The sequence below is a fragment of the Protopterus annectens genome, chromosome 13.part0, assembly GCF_019279795.1.
Source record: "Protopterus annectens isolate FY-2018-M chromosome 13.part0, PAN1.0, whole genome shotgun sequence".
Lineage (NCBI taxonomy): Eukaryota > Metazoa > Chordata > Ceratodontiformes > Protopteridae > Protopterus > Protopterus annectens.
This window is the reverse complement of record NC_056747.1, coordinates 584,602,662-584,626,540: the sequence shown is the minus strand read 5'-3', so window position 1 is coordinate 584,626,540 and position 23,879 is coordinate 584,602,662. Positions and strand designations below refer to the sequence as shown.

General features: G+C 42.6%; 1 protein-coding gene across 1 annotated transcript in view; it reads right to left on the bottom strand.

Annotated features, from left to right (window-relative positions):
* The window catches only part of KIAA0753 (KIAA0753 ortholog), a 1,485,993-nt gene that overhangs the window by 994,285 nt on the left and 467,829 nt on the right, over positions 1–23,879 (bottom strand). The window lies entirely within an intron of this gene.

Genomic DNA, 23,879 nt, shown 5'->3' with positions numbered 1-23,879 from the left:
ACAGTGGGATGAGGCCAGGCAGTAGTAGTAGTAGTAGTAGTGGTGGTAGTGGTAGTGGCAGTTTGGACAAATGGTTGTAGACTTTCTTCACTACCAGGGACTGATATCAGACTGTAGGCAAAGAGAAAGGGGTAGGGGAGTCTGATGTGAAAGACCTGCTCTGGTATAGGTTTTAGATCTGAATCTACAGTAAAAAAGAATAATTATCAGGGCATAAAACATTGCATGATAACTGTAAGAATCAATCCAGAAATGATTGGGAAGAGAGACTGGAAAAGCAATTTACAAGTAAATAATTCTTCTAGGCTGGGACTGGTTATCTGGATTGTCTAGAGATAGTAAGGGCTTTACTATGTTTAATGCTACTGGTTGCCAAAAAAGCAAATAGTAGAAAATCAAAATCTAAACCAACCATAACTGCAGTATGGAATACTGTAAAGGAGATAAAAGAACTGGAGATGGGATCATTAGAAAAGGGAAGGAGCAAATTACACTGAAGTAAATGTGATCTGGGGGAACAATACATCATGCAGAAAATGAAGTTATGTCTTACCATAACGTTTCATCTGTATTGTTGATCCTCGTTCAGTCATTACGTATGGGTATCGGTTCCAACCTCGGAACCGAGCTGGCCATTTTCCAAGCTCGCGTCAGCTTCAAACTCTTGAGCTAAACTCTTACCCACAATCCCCCTCTCCCTGTTACCTCAGATTGTGTTTGCAAGTCAAAGAAGGTAGAGGCTACCTCTGTTCAAATAACCTAAGAGAACTGGATGGTGAGATCCATTAGAAATCACAGGAGGGGCAAGTAGGGAGGGTCGTAATGACTGAACGAGGATCAACAATACAGATGGAATGTTATGGTAAGACATAACTTCTTTATCTGATATTGTTAATCCTTGTTCATTCCTTGCGTATGGGATAGAGTCCTCAGCTACCTCTATTCCTGGGAGGCTCTCATGGAAGGACATTCCTGAGCACCATAGAACTGAAAGATGCTCTACTCCTGGAGGGCAAATCCAATTTGTAATGATTGATGAAGGTATGAGGCATAGGCTCAAGTTGCAGCTGCACATTTGTCATGTAAAGAAGCTCTGGCATGGAAGGCAGCAGAAGTTGCCACCGACCTTGTTGAATGAGCTTTCATGGTAGTAGGCAACAAGATATTACGTTGTGTATAAATGAAGGTCACACAGTCCTTCAACCATCTAGCTAATGTGACCTTAGCAACAGCAGATCCTAATCTAGGTCCAGAAAAGGCCAAAAATAACTGGTCAGATTTACGAAAGGACCTAGTCCTGTTTAAGTAAAAATGGTCTTGCCTGTGTATATCTAGGGTATGTAGGCAATACTCTCCTCTGTTTGAATGATTGGGAAAGAAAACTGGCAATTCAGTGGTTTGATTAATGGACATTTCATAGATCACTTTTGGCAGAAATGATGGATTAAGTTCTCAAAGACACTATTCTCTATGAAAAATCAAGTATGGACCAAAAACAAGGTTTTCCATGACAAATGCTTGAGGTTGCAAGAAGAGGCTGGTTCGAAAGGTGGCATTGTCAGAGCTTGTAGAACTAATGATAAATCCCATGGTTGAATAGGTTCTCTAAAAGGTGGCTTTAGATGATTCACACCTTTTATGAAGGTCTTGGACAATTTGTGGGACATAAGAGAGGAATCTTGGACACCCTCATGAAAATTAAAAATTGCAGCCAAATGAACTCTAATGGTAGAAGCCGATAGACCCGATTGGAAAAGGTCGGCCAGATAGTCTAGTATTATCGACACTGGTGCTGAGAAGGGATCTACTTGCTTATCTTTCAGCCAACAGGTAAATCTTTTCTACTTGCTCAGATAAGTAATTCTAGTGGAAGACTTATGAGATGCAATGAGAATGTCACGTACTGGTAAAGAAAGATCATTCTGCCTGGCAATCAAGGGAATTGGAGTAGCCAAGCTGTGAGCTTCAGGCTGTTCAAGTTGGGATGAATCAGGTTCTGTGGATGTGAGATCAACTCCGGGGTTGGATGGAGAATCCATGGTCGATCTAGTAGGTGAGGCCAAAGGAAGGGGAACCAAATCTGTCGAGGCCAATATTGTGCTATGAGGATCACATTCCTCTTCAACCGATGGGCTTTCTTCAGAAACTGGGGAATGAGGGGAAAGGGTGGGAATGTGTAAAGAAGACCCGAGGCCCAATCGTGGACTACAGCGTCTCTGGGTGACTGTCCCTTAGGGGGAATCAGAGCGAAGTAATTGCTGCATTTGTAGTTGGTCAGGGATGCAAAGAGGTCACAGCAAGGACGGCCCCAGCGGTGGAAGATCTCTGCCGCTATCAAGGGATTCAGGGACCACTGGTGAGGTTGAAGAATGCACCTGCTGAGTCTGTTTGCTATCACGTTGGAACTCCCGGGAATGTACATTTCTAGAAGAAAACGGTTGGTAGCCATCGCCCATTGCCATGTCCTCATGGCCTCTTGACAAAGGGGGTAAGATTTGCTTCCACCTTGCTTGTTGATGTACCAGAACACCGCCATGTTGTCTGACTGAATCGCAACTGTCCCAGATGGCAGCAGGGGAAGGAATGCTTGCAATGCCAGAAGCACTGCCCTCAGCTCTAGAACATTTATATGCAGATGGGCCTCCAGTTCAGACCAAGTGCCTTGGACTGTCTGTTCCTAACATAGCCCCCCCCCCACCCTATCAGGGAGGCGTCCATGGTCACGGTGGCCTTGGGTTGCTGGGGGGAAAAAGGGCGAGACCATTGTGACAGATTGTGTGTCATCCACCAATTTAAATCCTGTTTGCACCTGTGGGTTACTTGAATCATGGCTGAAAGAGGATGCTGAAAGGGATACCATTGGGTGAGCAGTAGCCATTCTGGAAACCTATTGTGAAACCTGGCCAGGGAGACAATGGTGATGGAGGCTGCCATGGAACCAAACAGCTGTAGAACCGAGTGAGTCGTGGATTAGCCTTTGTGCAGCGAGGAGAAAGTATGCCAGGGCTCCTTCCAATAGATGATTGGTGGGGGCGGAAATGAGACAGTTGTCTAGGTATGGAAACACCTGGAATCCTTGAAGTTGCAAGTGAGCTGTGACAACTGCCATGCACTTTGTGAACACTCTGGGGGCTGTAGAGAGTCCGAAGGGCAGTACTCTGAACTGGTAGTGACTGGCTCCAGCACGGAAATGCAAAAATCTTCTTGATGGCGTGTCCACTTTTATGTGGTAGTACACATCTTGAAGATCTATCGAGCACATCCAATTGTCTTTTTCCAAAAGTGGGAGGATAGACTGTATTGTGACCATCCAGAATTTTTGTACTCTCACAAACTTGTTCAATACACCAAGATCCAAAATTGGTCTCCAGTCCACCGGTTTTCTATGGTACCAAAAATAGTCTTGAGTAGAATCTGGATCCAATCTGGTCTGGAGGGACTATTTGATTGACTCTCTTTCTTAGCAGCTTTTCTATCTCTAATGCTGCTTCTTTCCTTTGACTGGGTGGAATGTCGGGAAGGTTTTTTGAAGGGACAGGACAAAGATCGAAGGGGATATGATAACCTCTGGTAATAATACTTTGTACCCAGGAATCGGTGGTGATAGCCAGGCAGAAGGGTACAAAGAGAAACGACCCCCAACCACCTCCAGAAGAAAGGAGTTGGGCCGCTCTTCAGGAGCGCTGGTAGGATTGGCCAGGGAAAGAATCCCTGGAACCCTGGTTACATGGACCCCCTCTGCCCCAAAAGGAGTGTCTTCCCTGTGAGTTTCCCCCTCTGCCTCTAGGGAAGAACTCGGCCTGTGTGTCACAGAAAGGACCCTGAGATTTCTTGAACCATATCTTCCCACTCTTTGGTTTTGGGAGAAAGCATGTTGGGGGGAAGAATAATGGACACCTACAGCAGAAAGGGTCTTACTGTCCTGTTCGCATTTGGCCAGTGTGCTTTTAACTTTGTGTCCAAACAACGAGGAGGCCTCAGTGGGAGCATTAAGAAAGGAAGCCTTAAAGGGTTCCGTGAAATTGCACAAGCACATCCAGGCGTGTCGTCTCAAGACTGCAGCTGAACCCGCTGCTCTAGCTGTTCTTTCTGATGTGTGAGATATCAGTCGCATAGAGGAATTAGATATTGACTCAATGGTGGCCAGTTGAGAGGCCACTTTGTCACAGACCTCATCAGACACGGCACCAGCCAAGGTTTCAGACAGCTCAGAAATCAGATCCCTTTGAAGCCTGGTAAAGTGTGCCATATAATTCAGGGACCTGATAGTAAAGGTCGCTGATGCAAAGGTGCGCATCCCTATTCTGTCCAGGGCCCAGGACTCTTCGTTAGGCGGAAGGACAGTCTGGCTTTCTTCTTCTGCCAGATCCTTTTTTGTTGTAGCCACCACCACCAAAGAATCCACAGGAAGACCTTTTGACCAATGGGGATCCGTAGTAGGAGGGGGACAAAATCTTATCTGGCCTCCGGGGAATAGCTTTGACAGTGTCAGGAACTTTCCAAGCATGCTACACGATAAGCCGGACAAGTTCATTGGCAGGTGGAGTAACCCAGGAGGTAGGGGGTCGGGCACGAAAGGCCTGCAGGAACACAGATTTCTCAGAGGTTGGATTAGTGGACTGCCAGTCACCTCTCTCTTTCAGGATTTCGAGGATATCACCAAAGGATACCTCAGAGGGTGACTGAGGGGATCTTTCCCCCTCATCAAAATCTGTGTCTTCAGTGAGGGACTCTTCTGTGGAGTCCATGCGCTTCCTCTTACGCGAACTTTTCCAGTGGACTTCCTCAGTGGCAGAAGCTGGGGAAGACAGCGGAAAAGGGGTTTCCTGTGGGAATATGTCTTGAGGCCCTTGCACCCAGTGTCCACTCGGTGCGACTTGTGAAACCAATGTACCAGAGGAGGGTGGAGGGATAGACAGTCCAGTATCACCAGCAGCAGCGAAAGCCTTCTTCGTCAGTTGGAAGGCTGGTCCTCCTGAAGAGGAGTGAATGTCTAGGACAGGGGTCATCCCTCCCCTAAGGGGCTCAGTCTGCCAAACCAGAGTCCCTGGATGGCTGTGGAGCAGCAAACTATGCATGTCACAACTGACATCCTGGGTCGTAGCAAAACTTTCCTGCCATGAAGGCAACTGCGGTTCCTTAGTGAGATCCATAAAGGGAACCGCAGAAGGGAAAGACTGTGCTATATCCATGGACTTCAAAGGCAATGAAGGAGGAGAACAAGAAGGGGTCTTTGGAGACGGGTGATCACCTCCCAAGGAATGATAGTTCTTGGGGGGGTGGGATACCTCTGCCCAAGAGTACCTGATCCACAAGACGCAATACATCATGTTCGAAAAGGCTTCTAGTGGACCTCACGGAGACTGAGGGAGAAACAGGCTTGTCCACAGAAGAGGCAAACTCAGTGCTCATCTCACCAGTCCACACCGAGAACAATGGTGCCGAGAGAGACTGGACTACGGGTGTCTGCACCGAAGAAGTCATCAGTGCCGAGGTCATGGTCTGCACCGACACAGGGATCGGTGCTGAAGTGGCTGTCTGTACCAAAGATAGAACCGACAAAACTGGAGTCAACAATAAACACGTTGGTTCCGAGGAAGATCTCGGAGCCAACATGGTCAAGGTCTGCGCCGATATAGTGGTAATAGTCTGAACCGAGGAGCCCCTCGGTGCCGATATAGTGAAGGCTGCAGGAGAAGACGAAGCCAAGATCACTAATGGAGCCGAAGGTCTAGGTACCGAAAGCACTGGGACTGACGAGTGAGCTCCGGAGCCGAAACTTTAGCCTTTTTAGGTTTTGGTTGGCGGGAGCCCCCAGCTGGGGATGAAGGCAAAGATTTAGCCTTGGTAGGAACATCCAAAATTTTCTTATGGGCTCTAGGAGGGGTTGAGGCCTCCAACCCAGAAATAGCCTCTGAAAAGGGAGATTTAAGAAGTCCCTTCAGTAACAGCTTGTTTTTCCTTTCCAACAAGGTTCTATTTGAAAAGTTCTCACAAATAGTATAGGGTGGATCAACAGACAAGTGGGACTCCCCAAAATAATAAACACATAAAGAGTGTGCATCAGAAGTAGGTAGTTTGTGTCTACAATCAGAACACCATTTAAACCCCGGACTACCTTTCTTATCTGCCATAATAGCTAAAATGAAAGCAGAAAAGTGCACCAGCAATGGTACAAAAGAATACCCAAAAGTATGAGAAAAAGGGAAGGATTACCAACGATGGTAAGGGGGAAATACCTCATGGTAAAAAGGTTGAGAAAAGAGAAGAAAAACCTGAAGAAAGTATAATCGCTAGATGCGATAGGGTAAGAGACAATGAAAAGGAAACTTTTCTGACAGAAAAGTAATATAAATGGTTATTAAACAACAAACAACTGTACTTAGCACAAGAGAAGCAGCTTGACATGACCGAATGGCAATGTGGCAAATGAAATCTGAGGTAGCAGAGAGAGGGGGATTGTGGGTAAGAGTTTAGCTCGAGAGTTTGAAGCTGACACGAGCTTGGAAAATGGCCAGCTCGGTTCCAAGGTCGGAACCGATACCTATACGTAAGGAATGAACGAGGATTAACAATATCAGATTAATAACACAGCAAAAGGCAGCACAGCAAGCCGACAGAGCTCGGAAACAGCGTAAGCAGAAAAAAGCAAATAAAATCAATCACCATATGAACGCTGTCCCCTAATGGCACTGGAACATCACCTCAAAGTCACAAAAAATGGAAGAATCCAAAAATCCACTAGTACTACTCCACTCGTAGGAAAATGTAGTCAGTAATCCAAAGATGAAATTGAGATAACAGCTTTATTCACAGTTATTTAAATAACCCTCCCAATGCAATGATTGGTGAAAACTTTCAAAGTCAGATTTATGTTTTAAGTCTAAAACATACAATATTTGGTAAAAGCATATAAAAAGTGTGTAAATATTAAAAAACTATTGATATCTAAATATTAATATATAGTACTTGTTAAAAGAAATCACATAGACAGATACACACAATGCACTAAATGGCAACCACTACATTTTTTAAGTTATTTAATCATTTAGGTCTAAAAATCTTCCTACTTTTCAAGAATGGTTTAATTTGGACCTTGTCATTCAGGCCCGGTGGTTCATCTGCCCTCCATCTAATTATCCATCTAAGTTCACATTCCAGGGTCTGGTTTACTAAATCACCTCCTCTATAATTGGTCACTAAATGCTGTATAATACAGAAATTAAAAATGTGATTGGGACCTGCTTCCTTACAATGTTTAGCCAAGGCATTGGACTCAGAACCCAACCTAATGTGGTAATTGTGCTCCCTAATGCGATCTTTAAATGCCCTGTTGGTTTTCCCTATGTAAAACGAAGGGCATAATTCACATCTTGCCAGATAAACAACGTTCTTACTATCACAACTGGTGTCTGTGTTAAAATAAAACGTGTGTCCAGTTACCGGATGTACGAACACTGTGTCCTTGTTTATATAGATGCAATGGTTGCATTTACCACAAGGCATGGTGTTTCTATTTGGTCTAATAGCCATTTGTTTATAACCTACATTTCTAGGTCTACGTAACAGCCTCTTTAAATTAGGTTTATTTTAATACAGACACCAATTATAGAGGAGGTGATTTAGTAAACCGGACCCTGGAATGTGAACTTAAATGGATAATTAGATGGAGGGCAGATGAACCACCGGGCCTGAATGACAAGGTCCAAATTAAACCATTCTTGAAAAGTAGGAAGATTTTTAGACCTAAATGATTAAATAACTTAAAAAATGTAGTGGTTGCCATTTAGTGCACTGTGTGTATCTGTCTATGTGATTTCTTTTAACAAGTACTACATATTAATATTTGTATATCAATAGCTTTTTAATATTCACAACTTTTTATATGTTTTTATCTGATATTGTATGTTTTAGACTTTGCCTTTAGAAGTCTTATGGTTTTAAACATTTTAGTATGTTATATATTTTTTGGGCTATTAGCGCTTTAAATTATAAATTTGACTTTCAAAGTTTTCACCAATCATAACATTGGGAGGGTTATTTAAATAACATATACGCTGCACTATTTGTAAAGTCTGAAGAAGCCTACGGGCGAAAGCGCTTACTATTTGTGTCGTTCTGTGAATAAAGCTGTTATTTCCAACTTCATCTTTGGATTATTGACTACCTTTTCCTACGAGTGGAGTAGTACCATTGGATTTTTGGATTCTTCCATTTTTTGTGACTTTGAGGTGATGTTCCAGTGCCATTAGGGGACAGCGTTCATATGGTGATTGAATATCAGATTAATGTTTAGAAGGAGGAAGAATAAGGTTTAAGGGAAGACAGGAACTGAGTAATTTATGTAATGTTAGAGTGAATGATCATTGTTTAAAAGACAATATTTATGTGTACTGTATAAAAAAATGAACTTTACCTACATTTGCATAGATGAGTAGTAATATGATTCACAGAGTTATGTGCCAACAAGCCTTATTTGCATAAGAACTTCATAACTCAAGAAAAATTTCTGAAACTTGGTGTTGCCACTTTTTACACTGCTGGTTACAGTGTTTATGTGAGCAAAAGCCAGAATTAAAACTAATAATTAAAACAGGCACAGTTAAGACCACAACTGAAGGAGTAGGATCACAGCATTGCTGTTTACTGTGAAATCTGCAGGAATAGCTTCAAAATTATTGGTAAAGTAAAAATATTGTTTAATTATGTAGTGCACTGGTATCACTTGGTAAACCGTACTATTTTAACATACTGCACTTTCAAAATAATGCAGTTATTTGGTGCAGCTTCTGGTGCCTCACAATGGCTCTGCTCAGAACCAAGGTACACGCATATTTATTGCATTTTACCAAGTAAAATATCACCAATCTACTGTGAAAGACATTTCCCTTCCCCTCCCACAAGCTTTAAAAGCTTTCAATGCAATATGTATGCCCTTGTGTCTCTCCTAGGCAAAAATTTCTTAAAAAATAATTCACAAAGAACTGAAATGGTGAAGTGTGAGAACTGTTATCATTATTCTCTTATTGCAGTATGCATAGAACACATTTACCAGTACGTTTCAACTCAATTAAGAAGAGAGTTATATTGGTAACTGCAGAACTTCATATGTCTAAGAAAATGATGTTACAGCCTCAGGGAGCAAGGCACAGGAGAGAAAACTTCTTTGCTGACGAGAACCATATTCCCATGGATGCACTTAAGATACATGGAAAAAGTCGTTTTGTAAAAGGGGGTCCAAAACAGGCTGAGCAAATTAAAGTGTTCAATGAAGTTCTAGGTGACATAACAACTACAAGTGGAAGGATTCACACCTTGACACAATGCAGAAAAAGAGCTAATGATATGGTGTCATGTGCAAGGATTAAAGCTAAGAAGAATGCAATTGCAGACACTAGCATGGTCAGCAGGCCTTCCACTGTCCAAAGTTTACCACCTGATGAGGAGTACCAGCTGTCCCTTTTTTTAATTTCTCCAAGTATTTTTGGGTTTCTAATACCATGATGGGAATGGACCCCATTCCTAAGTCAAAGTATGATTCAAATTCATGAAATTAGTAATTTTTCAATCTTTGATGTTAGCTATAAGTGTTCTTGACAGCACCCGCAATGTGCCCAATAATGAATCCTTCTGCAATTCATATGGTGTTATGTGTATCGGTAACACAGCCAAGTATGATTGTAAACTCTTTTTCATAAGACTCATTGCTCCTACAACTAATGGAACTGTTTAGGTATCTTTCTTCCAAATTGCCCTAGTTTTTGCCTGCAAATCCTGGTATTTTATGACTTTGTCTCTCTCTCTCTGTACGTAAGACACTGTAGTCACTGGGTGTAGTAATTTCAATGATCAATTTCACTTTTGTCTTCTGTTTATGAACTACTATATCTGCTTTTCTCGCATTTATTTTTTGAACTGTTGGTAATGGGTGATCCCATATGATATAAACTTCATAATTTTCTATAATGCTTTGTGGCTCATGTTTCCAGTGTTTCTCAACTACTTCAATATTATAATGTTTGCACAATCCCCAGTGCAACAGTATTGTCACATTATTATGCCTTTCAGTATACAATCCTTCTGCCATTAATATATCACAACCAGCAACAAGATGTGCGACTGTTTCCAATTCTGTTTTACAAAACCTACATTTGTCTGTTACTCCCACATGTTTTATGGACTTTGTAAACCAACATGGATATATAGTATACTATCTTGGACTGTCAAGATTAACCTTTCATCTTTCAGTTTAAATTCACCTCTCCTTAACCACTCCTGTGTTCTATCCTGATCAATATGAGATTGCTCCGACAGTTTTCTATACTTGCAACTGTATTTATGCATTTTCCACATTTCCTGCCTTCTCATCTGATCCTTCACCTTATATTCTTTCTTTTGTTTTTTTTAGCACATTCAGTTGCTGCCTAATTTTTATATACTTTTTGTTCGATTTACATTCCCACTTGACACCAATATGCTTCTGCTAAACTAAGCAGAGAAGTCATCTTAGACTTATTCTCCTCATGTTTCAAATCTTTCACTATGTTTGGGTCTTGTGAGATCAGCAGATATGCATACAGTCTCACACCTGCAGATCTATACATGTAATCAATTTCAAGGAGGCCCATACCTCCTTCAGAAAATAGAATATATAGTCTTGGTATACTGACTTTTATAAATCATATGATGAGCATGAAGTATCCTTCTTATTTTCCTATCCAACATATGCAACACCTTTTGTGGCCAGTCAATCACTCCAAAAACTGCAAGTTAAGACAGGAAGAGCAAATTGGTTCATAGCTTGGACTTTCATTCTAAATGTCAATGCTGTTTTTAGTATTAATTTTAGTCTTCTATAATATTCCTTACTAAGATTTATTCACATTTGTTCATGTTTTATTGTTTATCCTACATTAATTCCCAAATATTTATACACTCCCTCTTGCTTCTCTGACAGCGGTGCCTCATGGTCAGACTGGGTACTACTACGCACCACTGCCCTTGCGGTCACTCTGTCCAATGGAACATTAGTACCCACAAGCAGGTGTGGCTCACTTTCAGTCTCACTGCTACAGGGTAGCTCCCTCCCTGAAGTAACCACCTCACCAGTCCTGGCTGCAAGTATGCAGTATGTCTGGGTCTCCCCCAGGCTACCAGACCCACAAGCTTGTCTTGAAGCCTGACTGCATGTAACTGCACTAACACATGGCATTGCCTCATCAAAATCCTTCCCTATTAGGACATCTGCATGATGGTAGTTTGGTACCCCTACAAACAAACAAGTAAAGGCACAAGCAGAGCTAGGGAACACAATATATGCCAGATAGTTAAAAGCTAATAGAACACTTTATTACACTGCACACTTGATAAAAATAATGATAAAATTAAGCACTTTAGTCTCTGTCAGATCAGAGACTTCTTCAGAATACCAGCACAAATAAATTAATCTCTTTGGCAAAGAAAGTGCAATACAAGATTTCAGTCATTTAATTTATTTACATATGTTATTGTTTGATGTGCTTGGGTGGCTTGTTGCATTAATTGGGGGCGTGATTTTAAATATGAGTGTATAAAAGAGATTAATTTATTTGTGTTGGTATTCTGAAGAAGGCTCTGATCTGACAGAGACAAAAGCGCTTAATTTTATTATTTTTATCAAGTGTACAGTGTAATAAAGTGTTCTATTAGCTTTTAGCTATCTGGCACATACTGTGTTCCGTAGCTCTGCTTGTGCCTTTACTTGTTCAAGTCTGGTACCCCTGTTGTCTCAAGACAATCTACACATTTTGTCTTTCCCACTTACTGGCTCTCCCACCTTTTTCTCCCCACCTTGCCTCCATGGACATCTGTATGCCAACATGGCCCCACTGGTTGCATTCAAAACATTTAACCCTAGGTCCTGGACATGTACCTGGACTAGTGGCTTCTCCTGCTACTAGCATATTCTGTTGGGGCAGTCTGGGCTGCCCACCAAGGGTTACTTTAGACCCATGAGCAGCACTGGGTGTCCCTTTCCTGTGCAGTGATGCCCTGCTTGATAGGTATAGGTCTTCCTTCTTCCCCAACTCATCTGAAGTAGCACATTGTCTATCAGCTAACCAGATCCTCATGTCATCAGGTAAAGTGCTAAGGGCTTGTTCCCTCACCAAAAGGTCTGCCAGCCCTTCAAAAGTGGTGACCTGACATCCACTCACACACCTATGAAAATAAGTGCTTAGTTCAGCAACATATTCATACAAATTTTGATCTGACATGCTTCTATGCTCACAAAAATTTTTCCTATAAGCTTCAGGTGTTAGCTTAAAAAATTCTAGCAAACAATTTTTAACAGCAGTATAATCAAAATTTTCACGATCAGTTAGTTTAGACAGCACAGCTACAGCTTTTCCATGGAGTAAGGGGGTCAGGAGCCATACCCAGAGCCTTTGGCCAACACCATACTTTTTACATACCCTCTCAAACATATGAATGAAACTACCAAAAGTATCCCCCTCTGTAAACTGTGGAAGAAATTTACTGACCTTTTGTGCTTCTGGGGTCCGGTTATTCCCTTCCTCATTACCTCCATGACTCTGGCGATGAGTCAGCATCTCCTTTTCATGCTGCCTCTACCTCCCCTTCTCCTCAGCTTCCAAGCGTAGCACTTTCTCATTTCCCTCAGCCTGTAAACATCTCAGTCTATCTGCTGTTTCTGTTTCCACACACCTGGCCTCCAACTCAAGCCTCTTTAGCTCCAGATAGATTTTTTTAAGTCCACTGCAGAAAGGTTCAACTGTCTATTCTCTGAGTGTTGTAGATCTCCATGGCCAGTCCGATCATCCTTCTGATTGCTGTTTTTGATGCAGCTGTGACCAAAGCTGCAACCACATCTGCCTTAGTCAGGTTTCCATGCACCAGTCCCTTAGCCTGACACATCTCAACCAACTGTCTCCTTGTCAGCTTGCCATACTCCTCTGCTGACATGCTTGCCTGCTCTCCCTGACTAACTAAGCTAACAAAAGAAATAAAACAACTGTGATCCGAACTCTGAATATTCAGTGTGAGGCTGATTTAGAGTACAAAAACACCTTCAGTGATCACTGTACACAAGCTATAGGAATTCACTTTACACACCACTACAAGCCAATTAGTATGTGATGTGGATAACTCACGACTATCAAACAATTAATACTTGATGTGGATATCCTACCAGTGCCACCAATTAATATGCGATGCCTGTGCAATGGCCCAGTAATCAAGGAGCCTCAATCCTCACCACTAGCATCAGTGAGGGGCATGCACACTGGGAAGCATAACAAGTATACACACACACACACACACACACACACACACACACACAGTAAAGTACAACTTCCTTTAACAGTACACAGATCACAGTCAGCCGGGGCTGGTTTCTCCCCTTCTCTCCAGATCCCCAATAAGACTCCCCACTTGCATAGTTATAGAGTACAGGTCTCAACCTAGTGGTCAAGCTAAAAGTTCCAGCACCCTCTCTGTCCAACCAGTGCTTCGTGTTCCTGCCCAAGTAGCTGATATACACAAACACACACACATATACACACACACACACACACACACACACACACACACACACACACACACACACAATTTGAGATATGAGTTATATACAAACACACAGACACACCTGGTGAAGGCTGGCACAGGTTCTCCAGCTATGCCCCCTTCTCCGCCCAGGCTGTAAGGTAGAAATCACTGCCACCAACCACTATCAGCTACTAATAAGGCCCTTACCAAAGGGTGTCCAATTTTATTGTGCATTATTGTTATTATCCAGTTAGAAGTATGATGAACAGTAAGACTTATTGGAGTGGCTTGGACAGTATCATTATATACATGCAATGTACTCTAGAACTTGAATTATCTCTGCACAAAATAGCCCCAGTTGAAAGGTTTAAAAATATTTAATAATAATTCTGGGCTTCTTGCGTAACAGTAACACTACATAATTTGTTTCTTCTCCTCAAGAGTCCACTCTATAGTCTTTATGGCTCTTTTTGGCCCATCAGTTTTTGTGGACTACTACTTCCTTCTACAATAGGGGTGCTGTCCTTTTTAATTTCTCCAAATCTTTTGGGTTTCTAATACCATGATGGGAATGGACCCCATTCCTAAGTCAAAGTATGATTAAAGTTCATGAACTTAGCATTGTTTCAATCTTTGATGTCAGCCAGAAGTGGTCTTAGCAACACCTGCAATGTGTCCAGTAATGATTCCTTCTGCAATTCGTATAGAGTTGCATTTATTGGTAACATATCTAAATTCTATTGCAGATTTTTTTTTATAAGACCCATTACTCCTACTACTATTGGAACTATCTTGGTATCTTTCTTCCACATCGCTCTTGTTTCTGCCTGCAAATCCTAATATTTTATGACTTTGTCTCTCTCTGTACACAGGACACTCCAGTCACTGGGTTTAGCGATTTCAATGATCAATGCTACTTTTGTCTTCTTTTTGTGGATCACTATATCAGATTTTCTTGCAGCTATCTTTTGAACTGTTGGTAATGGGTGATCCCATGTGATGCAGACTTCATCATTTTCTATGATGCTTTGTGGCTCATTTTTCCAATGTTCTTCAGCTACTTCCATATTATAATGTTTGCACAACACCCCCCCAGTGCAACAGTCTTGCTACATTATTATGCCTTTCAGTATACAGTCCTTCTGCCATTAGTATATCACAATCAGCAACAAGGTGTGCGACTGTCTCAAATTCTGTTTTACAAAACCAACATTAGTCTTTTTCTCCGACATGTTCAATGGGCTTTGTACACCAATGTGTACATAGCCACTATCTTGGGCTGCCAATATTAACCTTTCATCTTTTGGTTTGAATTTGCCTCTCCTTAACCATTCCTGGATTTGATCCTGATCAACATGATGGTGCTGTCCCTATGGAGAAATGACTATGATGCAGAAGATGAGAGCACTTAGTTCATTCAAAGTGGTGTGGATACTAGCACTAGACTGGGACTGTTTGATTAGAGCATATATACCTTAATATAGAGAATGTATGTATATAAATATGGAATGTTCGCTCATCAGGTACTTCATCATTATCAGCAGTAGCATCATAGGAGCAAAGAGCACATGGGAAGTATGGACTTCATTAGCTACAATCTGTATTAACATTTCAGATATTTTAAACAAAATAGGCTATTCAAATAGTTATTTGCTCAAAGGTTCAGCAACACAACCAACCACATGCTGTGGTGTACCACAGCAGGCTGTTTGACAATGATGCAGTTTACTCTCATAGTTGTGACACAGTCTCACAGTGGTAGCACAGTCATAAATGTACTGGCAGAGACCTCTACCTCCAAGCAAGTTCATAACGTCATAGTCACTGAATCACACATACTCCAACATGAGGAAATACCATTCCAGAAAGGGTGAATTACCTCATAGCTCACCTTCCCAGGCCCTTTCCAAATGCAATTTGTATCAATGGATGGGGAATTCACACCTGGAGTATTGCCTATGTCCATTATGGACAGGGGCAAGCTGTAAGACACTAATGCATGGACACAAATCCAAGCCATCGTCCTGCCCCTAGGGACCATATATTGGGTAAAATTGGGCTATATTGGTTAGGATTGGAAGCCATTAGCCTAGTAATCTCCTTTGAATCCATGAACCTCATTCTTGTGGACAAGGTGAACTGACAGAAGACACAATAATTTCTGAGGTTCCATTACGTGCTGTACAGGCTATACACTGGAGTATCAGGACATCAATCACAGCTGGCACCAGAGACAGATAAGGCCTTGTCTCCACAGCAGCAAATGTACTATGACATAGTTCAGGTACAGGCTTCTGCCACAGAGTCACACAGAAATGATTAGAGCGCTACAGGGTACACATACAAGGAAATTCACTAGTACGTGGGAATGATGGTGGTCAGTAAAGAAGCCATGATGATTTTCATGGGGAGCACTGTTACACACATGACTTCTATGTCAGGGTCTATGTGCACATTACTGAAAGACACAGCAGGCACACACTGGGGACAGTGATGAACATGGCTGAGGGAGTGTCCACATGTGTGGTAGATGAGTAGGCCAGACACCATGTGCTTTCCAACAAAGTGCTGCACGCATGCATGTAAATTGTCCAAAATAGAAGGCAATTAGGCTTCATCACACTTCCACATCATGGGGAAGGACATGTGAGTCGAGGTCCAAGTCTTGCAGCACTGTTAAATCAATGCTGAGAGCTTCTCCTACATCTAGTAGATTATGACATTGCAGCAGCTCAGCTTCACATGCTCACATGGTAGCACTTGCTCATAATCTATGGGATCATCACAGACACTGTCATAAGAGGACATTGTGTATGACATATTTCAAATATGACAGTTTTAGCTACTGTAATATATACCTCAGCCAACATGTAAACAAAGAAATGGCAAAAGAAAGTACAGTAAAAAAACAAGAATCTGTGCTAGAAATGACGACTGTATGCTGGAAAAAAAGTGAAAAAAAATCCACCTGTTTATGCAAGTAAAAAACATTTGGGACTGCAATACCATTGAGATTTGCATTAACAAGTGACTGCATCTTCATTACCACAATTCAGTTATTCAGCATGTATCAATGAATGATAAAGGGAGCTGCAGAGATGCTTTTGGTCATTGGCTCTGGAAGTCATCTACCAGGCTGGCACATGATTGCGTTACGTAAAATGCAACAGGAGGTGAATGTTCTGTATGCAGTAGCACACTCATACTGACCCCCCCACCCCCGACTTGCCAAGGTAGTGGAATCGAGCTTTGAGCAGACTAAACACGTGCTCAGTTACTAGGCATGTTATGACACTCCTCTGTAGCTCCCTGCAAATTAATGACTGGTGTCTGTACCCAAAAGTTTGAGTGAGTAGCCAACAGCACCTGGAAAATATAACAGGAAGGGGCATATGAGGATAGAATGGTTAGTCATTGAAACCTATGTCTCTAAATAGACAAACATTTATGAGGAAAAAATTATACTGTGTGCAACTACCAACTAGCTGACCAAGAAAAGGACTACCATGCAGGAAGTGTCAGAATAGTGAACTTGTGTACCACATGTGGAAAGCATGGGTACTGTTATGATGTTGGGCCAATGTGTCACAGACACAGCCAAGTGCATCACACACTACCTAGCAGCTGATGAAATGGTAACCCTTCCTACTGCAGTACATCTCACCCCATGGTCCAGGATTAGGCCCTAATAGCTATATGGATGCAATCCATCGTACATTAAGAAACACGCCATTCCATAAAAGGCATTAATGGTATTGGCTTGGTCATGTGGTGACACTGGAAAAGTACAGTTTTGTACCTACCATAAATGTAGATGTTCGAGTGTACACCCTGCTGCAGTCATCACACTTGGGTTATCCTGTCGTCAGGCGGTCCTGCAGTCAGCCGGAATTCCAAAGTCTTGATCCTGCGTCGGTTGCTGTCGCTTCTTTCCTGACGTCAGTGCGCCAGGGGTATATATAATGCATCCAACGCCATTTTCTTCAGTTTTTCTTGCCCCAGATGTCAGGTGCCCCCAAAAAGGTGGTCAGTAATTAGTACCAAATTAAGTAATTTTTGGACAAACACAAAATCCCTCCAGCTATAAGCAAATACATCAGGAAGGTATTGTACAGATTTTAGCCAGTTGGCTCAGAGGGGATGGAGGGAGGGTAACCTGGACTGCAGCAGGGTGTACACTCGAACATCTACATTTATGGTAGGTACAAAACTGTAATATGTTCATCGTGTTACCCTGCTGCAGTCATCACATTTGGGTAGAATCCCAAAGCTAAGGATGGGTGGAGGAGTTATAGAGGGTTAGAGGAGGCTAGAAGGCCCTGCATAACTGCAGTGGCAAAGCCAGCTCTAGTCTTAGAGTAAAGTGGTAAGTGATAGTGTTTGGTAAAGATGTGTACTGAACTCCAAGTTGCAGCTTCCAAAATCTCCTTGGTAGGAACCCCCCTGAGGAAGGCTGTAGATGTAGCTGTTGCCCTGGTAGAGTGGGGCCTAATGGTAGCAGGTACTGGTTTTCCATGATGGGTATAGCAAAAACGAATGCAATGTCCTATCCATTTGGAAATGGTCTGTTTTGATATGGCCTTCCCTTGTGAAACTGTAGCATAGGATACAAAGAGCTGGTCAGATTTTCTGAAAGCCTTAGTTTTATCCAAGTAGTAACGAAGTTGCCTGTGAATGTCCAAGGAATGCAGGAGTCTTTCTTCTTTGTTCTGTGGATTTGGGAAGAAGGTGGGTAAGTGGATGGTTTGATTTAAAGCCACACTGGAAACCACCTTCGGCATGAAGGAAGGATTGGTTTGTAGAGAAACTCTGTCTTGATGGAAAATGAGGAAAGGTTCCACTGCCATTAGTGCCTGCAGCTCTGAGACTCTTCTAGCTGAAGTTATTGCTAGCAGCAGGGCAGTCTTCCATGATAGGAACTGTAGATCTGCAGAGAAAGCTGGCTCAAAGGGAGGTAGCGTAAGTTTTTCCAAAACAAAATTGAGGTCCCATGTTGGTGTAGGTGCTCTCCTGGGGGCCCTAATGTTTTTTGCCCCTCTGAGGAACTGCCTTAGAAGTGGATGCGAAAATAAGGGTGGATCCGTGTTGTAGTGGGCTGAAATACCTGATGCATGGATTTTAATGGAAGAAAAAGAAAGTCCTTTGTGCAACATCTCAGTTAAATACTGTAGAATCTGAGGCATGTGAGGCTGAAATGTGTTTTGGCCTTTAGCTTGGTTCCAGGTGCAAAACCTTTTCCATTTATCCGAATAGGCCTTCCTGGTGCTGGGCCTCCTAGCTTCCAGAATAACATCCATAATTTCTTGAGAAAGAGGAGCTGGCTGGATGCTTAGGTGATTTGCCATGCAGCCAGATTTAAGGTTTTGAGTTGGCTGTGAAGAATCTGATTGTTTTGCTGTGTGAGCAAATGGGCAATTTGTGGTAAAATCCAAGGTGGGCCCTGGGCCATATTCCTCAATAGTGGGTACCAGTGCTGGCGTGGCCAGTCTGGGGCTATGAGTATCAGTCATGGTTTCTCCTTTCTGACTTTCAGAAGCACCTTTGTGAGGAGAGGCAATGGAGGGAAGGCATATACTGTCAGGTTTTTCCAACTGAATGAGAGTGCGTCCACTTTCCAAGCTTGATGGTGAAGTGTCCTTGTACAAAATTTTGTTAGTTGATAGTTTTGAGGACTGGCAAACAGGTCTATGTCTGGAAGTCCTCATTTTTGAGTTATCATTGCAAATACTTGTGGATCCAGTTTCCACTCGTGGGGATCCATGATGTTTCTGCTGAGGTCGTCTGCCATTGTGTTCTTTTATCCTGGCAGGAATTGAGCTTGTAACTGAACTTGGTAAACCAGAGCTGTGTTCCACAAGGTCATTGCTTGCCTGCATAGAGGGTAGGAGTGTGTACCCCCTTGTTTATTTATGTACCACATTACTGTGGTGTTGTCCGTCCTTATTGTAAGTTGTCCTGGATGCAATATATTCTTGAAGGCTGTCAGCATTCTGTACAGCTAACATCTCTTTTTGATTGATGTGCAGATTCCTTTGATCTGCAGTCCATATGCCTTGAATGCACTGTCCTGCCATGTGTGCCCCCCAGGTGTAGTCCGATGCATCTGTTGTCATAGTTTGCCTGGCTGGGGGCAAGGTGAAAGGCTGACCCTTGTTGAGGTGACATGCCTGTGACCACCATAGAAACTCCTGTTGTAGGCAGGGAATGAGAGATATCATTGTGTCCAAGCTGTGGCTGTGTTGAGACCATACGCTTTTTAGGTACCACTGTAATTTCCTCATATGCAGCTTTGCAAATGGTATTAGTAGTATGCAAGATGCCATGAAGCCAAAGGCCTGCAGAATTTTTCTTGCAGGTAGTTGGGTCTTTGTTGCCATTGTTTTGAAATATTGAGTCAGTTGTAGTTGTTTGTCTGGCATCAGAAAAGCCTTCTGGGCTGTTGTATTCAAGTTGACACCCAGGAATGTCATGCTTTGTGAGGGTACTAGTTTTGATTTCTTTTCATTTACTGTGTACCCCAGGCAACTTGGAAGATGTTTTACAAAAGCCAGATGTTGTAAGAGGGTGTCCTTGCTTTCTGCTTGGATGAGGCAGTCGTCCAGGTATGGGTATATTTGAATTCCTCTTTGTCTGCAGTATGCAATTACTGGTGCCATGCATTTTGTGAAGACCCTGGGCGCAGTAGATAAGCCAAAGAGCAGTGCAGAGAATTGGTAATGGGTTGAACCTGCAATGAAACGGAGGTATCTTCTGCAACTTTGTCTGATACGGACATGCAGGTATGCCTCCTTGAGGTCCAACGTTACTAGCCATGCTTTCTTGCCCAACATGGGAAGAAGCTGCTGTAGTGTTAGCATCTTGAATTTGAGTACTTGTAAGAAGGTGTTTAGAATTGAAAGTCCAGAACTGGTTTCCAGGCATTGTCCTTTCTGGGAACTAGAAAGAGCCTTGAGTAAAATCCTTGGCCTTGTTCTGGAGTAGGTACCAGTTGAATGGCTCTCATGTCCATGAGAGCTGTAATTTGTTTTTGTGCCTCTGCCCATTGATTTTGTGGCAGGTTTGGCATTCCTCTTTTCATTGGCAAGGTGTGAAAATGGAATCTTTATTCTCGTGAAATTATGTCTAGGACCCATTTGTTCTTTGTGACAATGTGCCACTTGTCTGAAAAAAGTGTGGGTTTTCCTCCCAAGGGGGCTGCCAAGAGAGTGTTGCTTGGCCAGATAGGGGCAAGTCATTGAGTTTGCCTTCTGGTAGTTTGGGACCTGTCTTCTCCTCCCTTCTGTGTTGCAGTGCCCCATTGTTGAGGTTTGTATTGGGCTTGTGGTTGTCCTCTGCCTCTTGGACGTCTGTATTTACCCCTCTGTGGTCTGTCAGTAGCTGGAAAGGACCAATTTTTTATTGGCCAATTTCTGCTGAAGCGAGGGGGCTGTACCTGTAGAAATTCTTTGACTGTCTGCATAAATTTTGTCTTATCCTCCATTTTCTTTAAGACTTCTTCTGCTTTAACTCCAAAAAGAACATCCTGCTGTAAGGGAGCATCCAGAAGCTTTGCTTTAACATGATCAGGCAGAGTTTGTTCCTTTAACCAAGCATGCCTACGTATAACAGACCCAGTGACAGCTGCTCTGCAGGAAGCCTCCAAAGAATCAAAACCACATTGTAAAGTATGTTTGCCCAACTGTTCAGTTGCATGTAACAGATCCTGCATTTCTTTCAATTCAGACTGTTGAGGGAGTGTGCTCATTTTTTGTTTTAACTGAGACATTAGAAATTGCTGATATTTTAGCATGTGAAATTGGCAATTTAGTGCCCTCATAGCTAGAGTGGCTGGGGTGTAAACCTTTTTCCCCCACCTGTCTAGTGCTCTGGAGTCCCTTTCAGAGGGTACAGGATTTTTTGCCATAGAAGCCTTAGCCCCTTTGGGACCCTGGGAGATAGTCTCTGGATCAGCAACAGGGCTTTTATAAAGGAATTTGTGGGAATCAGGCACTCTGTAGTATCTGTCAGGTTTGGCTGGAGCAGGAGGCAGAGAATCTGGGTTCAAATTGGATTCTACGTAAACATCATCCACAATGTCTAAAACTGGGGGGATGGCAAGTGGTCTGTGCTGGGGGAGTAAAAGAAACTCTCTGAGCCTTTTCTTTGAGTCAGAGTAGTCCTGACCTTCCCAGTGAAAATGTTCCCTCATAGTGTGTAAAGTTTCCCCAAAGGAGTAGTCTTCAGGGGGAGAAGCTGAGGGAATAGAATCCTCAGCATCAGAATCTTCATAAGGGGAGAAGGAGTAATCTTAGTCCTCAGAGGAGCCTGAGGAAATACAGACTTGTTCAGAGGAGGCATAATCTTCCTCTTGTCTAGGCCTTTTGTCGGGTGGAGGTTGGGAACCCCTGATTAAAGAGATCAAATCTTCAGCCATTTTGAGCATCTGTTTCTTAGGCATGGGGCCTTGAACTGGAGACTGAAGTGCAGTCTTTTTAGGTTTAATAGGAGTCTTAGTCTTAGGATACATTTTTATGGTGAGCGTCGTCGGTCTGAAGACGCCTTCAGAAACCGAAGGTGTTTCTGCAGCACCGACATCTTTATCAGCAGTGTCGTCGGTAGGGGGTAAACAAAATGGCTGCGTCGGCCTAGTACTCTACGCCAAAAGCTCCAAAGCGGTTTCGGGTTCCAGATCTGCGGTAGTCAGGGGCTGTGTCGAAGCCTCACTGAACCGGAGACCGGACCAGCCGAGGCCTCGGAGTCTGGCTTGGGTCTAGGCTGCCTGTCGTTATCCTTGCATTTTTTGTGCACGCCGGTAGTCGGTTGCTCCGACGGCATAGTGTAGTTAAATTTTCTGCCGAAGTAGTTTCGTGCGAAATCAAAGCATTTTTTTATAGTACGCTTATTAAACCTAGCACAAAAACGACAACCAGTGACGTCATGGTCTGGGCCTACGCAAGGTATGCAGTAAGAATGAAAATCCTTATGAGGTATTTGCTTCCCACAAGAAATACAATTGTTAACTTTTTCTGACATCGGTCTGAGGCAAGAAAAGTTTCCCCAATGGAGTACTTAGCTTTATTGAAGACTTCGGATCTGAAATTCGACTTTGAAAATCTCAGGAGTCGGCCGACCGGCACTTGCAAACTGCTTCTGCTTTGGGCACCGCACGGCAAGAAAGACTGGAGAAAATGGCGTCGGATGCATTATATATACCCCTGGTGCACTGACGTCAGGGAAGAAGCGACAGCAACCGACGCTGGACCACGACTTTGGAATTCCAGCCGACTGCAGGACCGCCTGACGACAGGATAACCCAAGTGTGATGACTGCAGCAGGGTAACACGATGAACATCTAAATATATTCGACCAAATAAGCTAAGAGTATGAGGAGGAAACTGTTGCAGTATGCTCAAGGCAGAAGCCTATGATATACTCAACATTTTCCCAAACTGTCTCTGAAAGGTCTCCCTGTGGTAAGAATAGTGAGGGCTATACATACGTTGGTATCCACAGGAACAGAAAAAGCCATGCATTCCCCACCTCCAGTTTATGGGCGGTACAAGTTCACAAAAGCTTTTATGATCTCCCTTGTCTACTCTAACTCTACTCTATTAAGCAAGTCTTGCTCTCCAAAGCAGAAATTAGTTATTTTATGCCTATATTTTCTCTTCCACAGTTGTAGCATCACTCAGATCACTAGTATGCAGTGTGGCAGAGATAAATAGAGTAAAATGGTATACAGTAAAGGCTAGCATCTTTGCTGACTGCAAAAAGTGCAGATTCACTTTTTATCAGGCAAGCAATGTACCGAAAACAACTCTGAATTGCAAAACGTGTGAAGAAAGTCTCATTTGCATACTTAAGTTGCATCTTTTGCACATATTTTTTTAATTTACAACTCATTATGCACTAATTTGTCTAGAAAGGCCTTTACAACTTATCAATTGTTGCACGAGTGTAGTTTATGTCTCTAAATGCATATCACCTACCCTTAAGTGAAACCAGAGCACATGCCCTTTAAGTACTTGTTTAATGACTACAAATTTCAACCAAAATTAATAGGAAAGATAACTGACTGTGCTGGAATGCTGCAAATCGGAGACACTGGCAATGAATATGACTACCTTAGACAAACAAACATCAATAACATTTCTTGTTTTAACTGATGATAGGCCGCTGGCTAAGTGGAACTAAATCTACAATTAATTAAAAAATTACGAAGGTAAATTAATTTGTGCTGTTTAAAGTGCACCAAACTGTCTATCTTCCACCTCACTGCCATTTCACACAGAATAGTTCCAACTGCAGACCTTCCCAGAAGATAAACCTGTAGCTGTAAACAGTCATAGCCATTG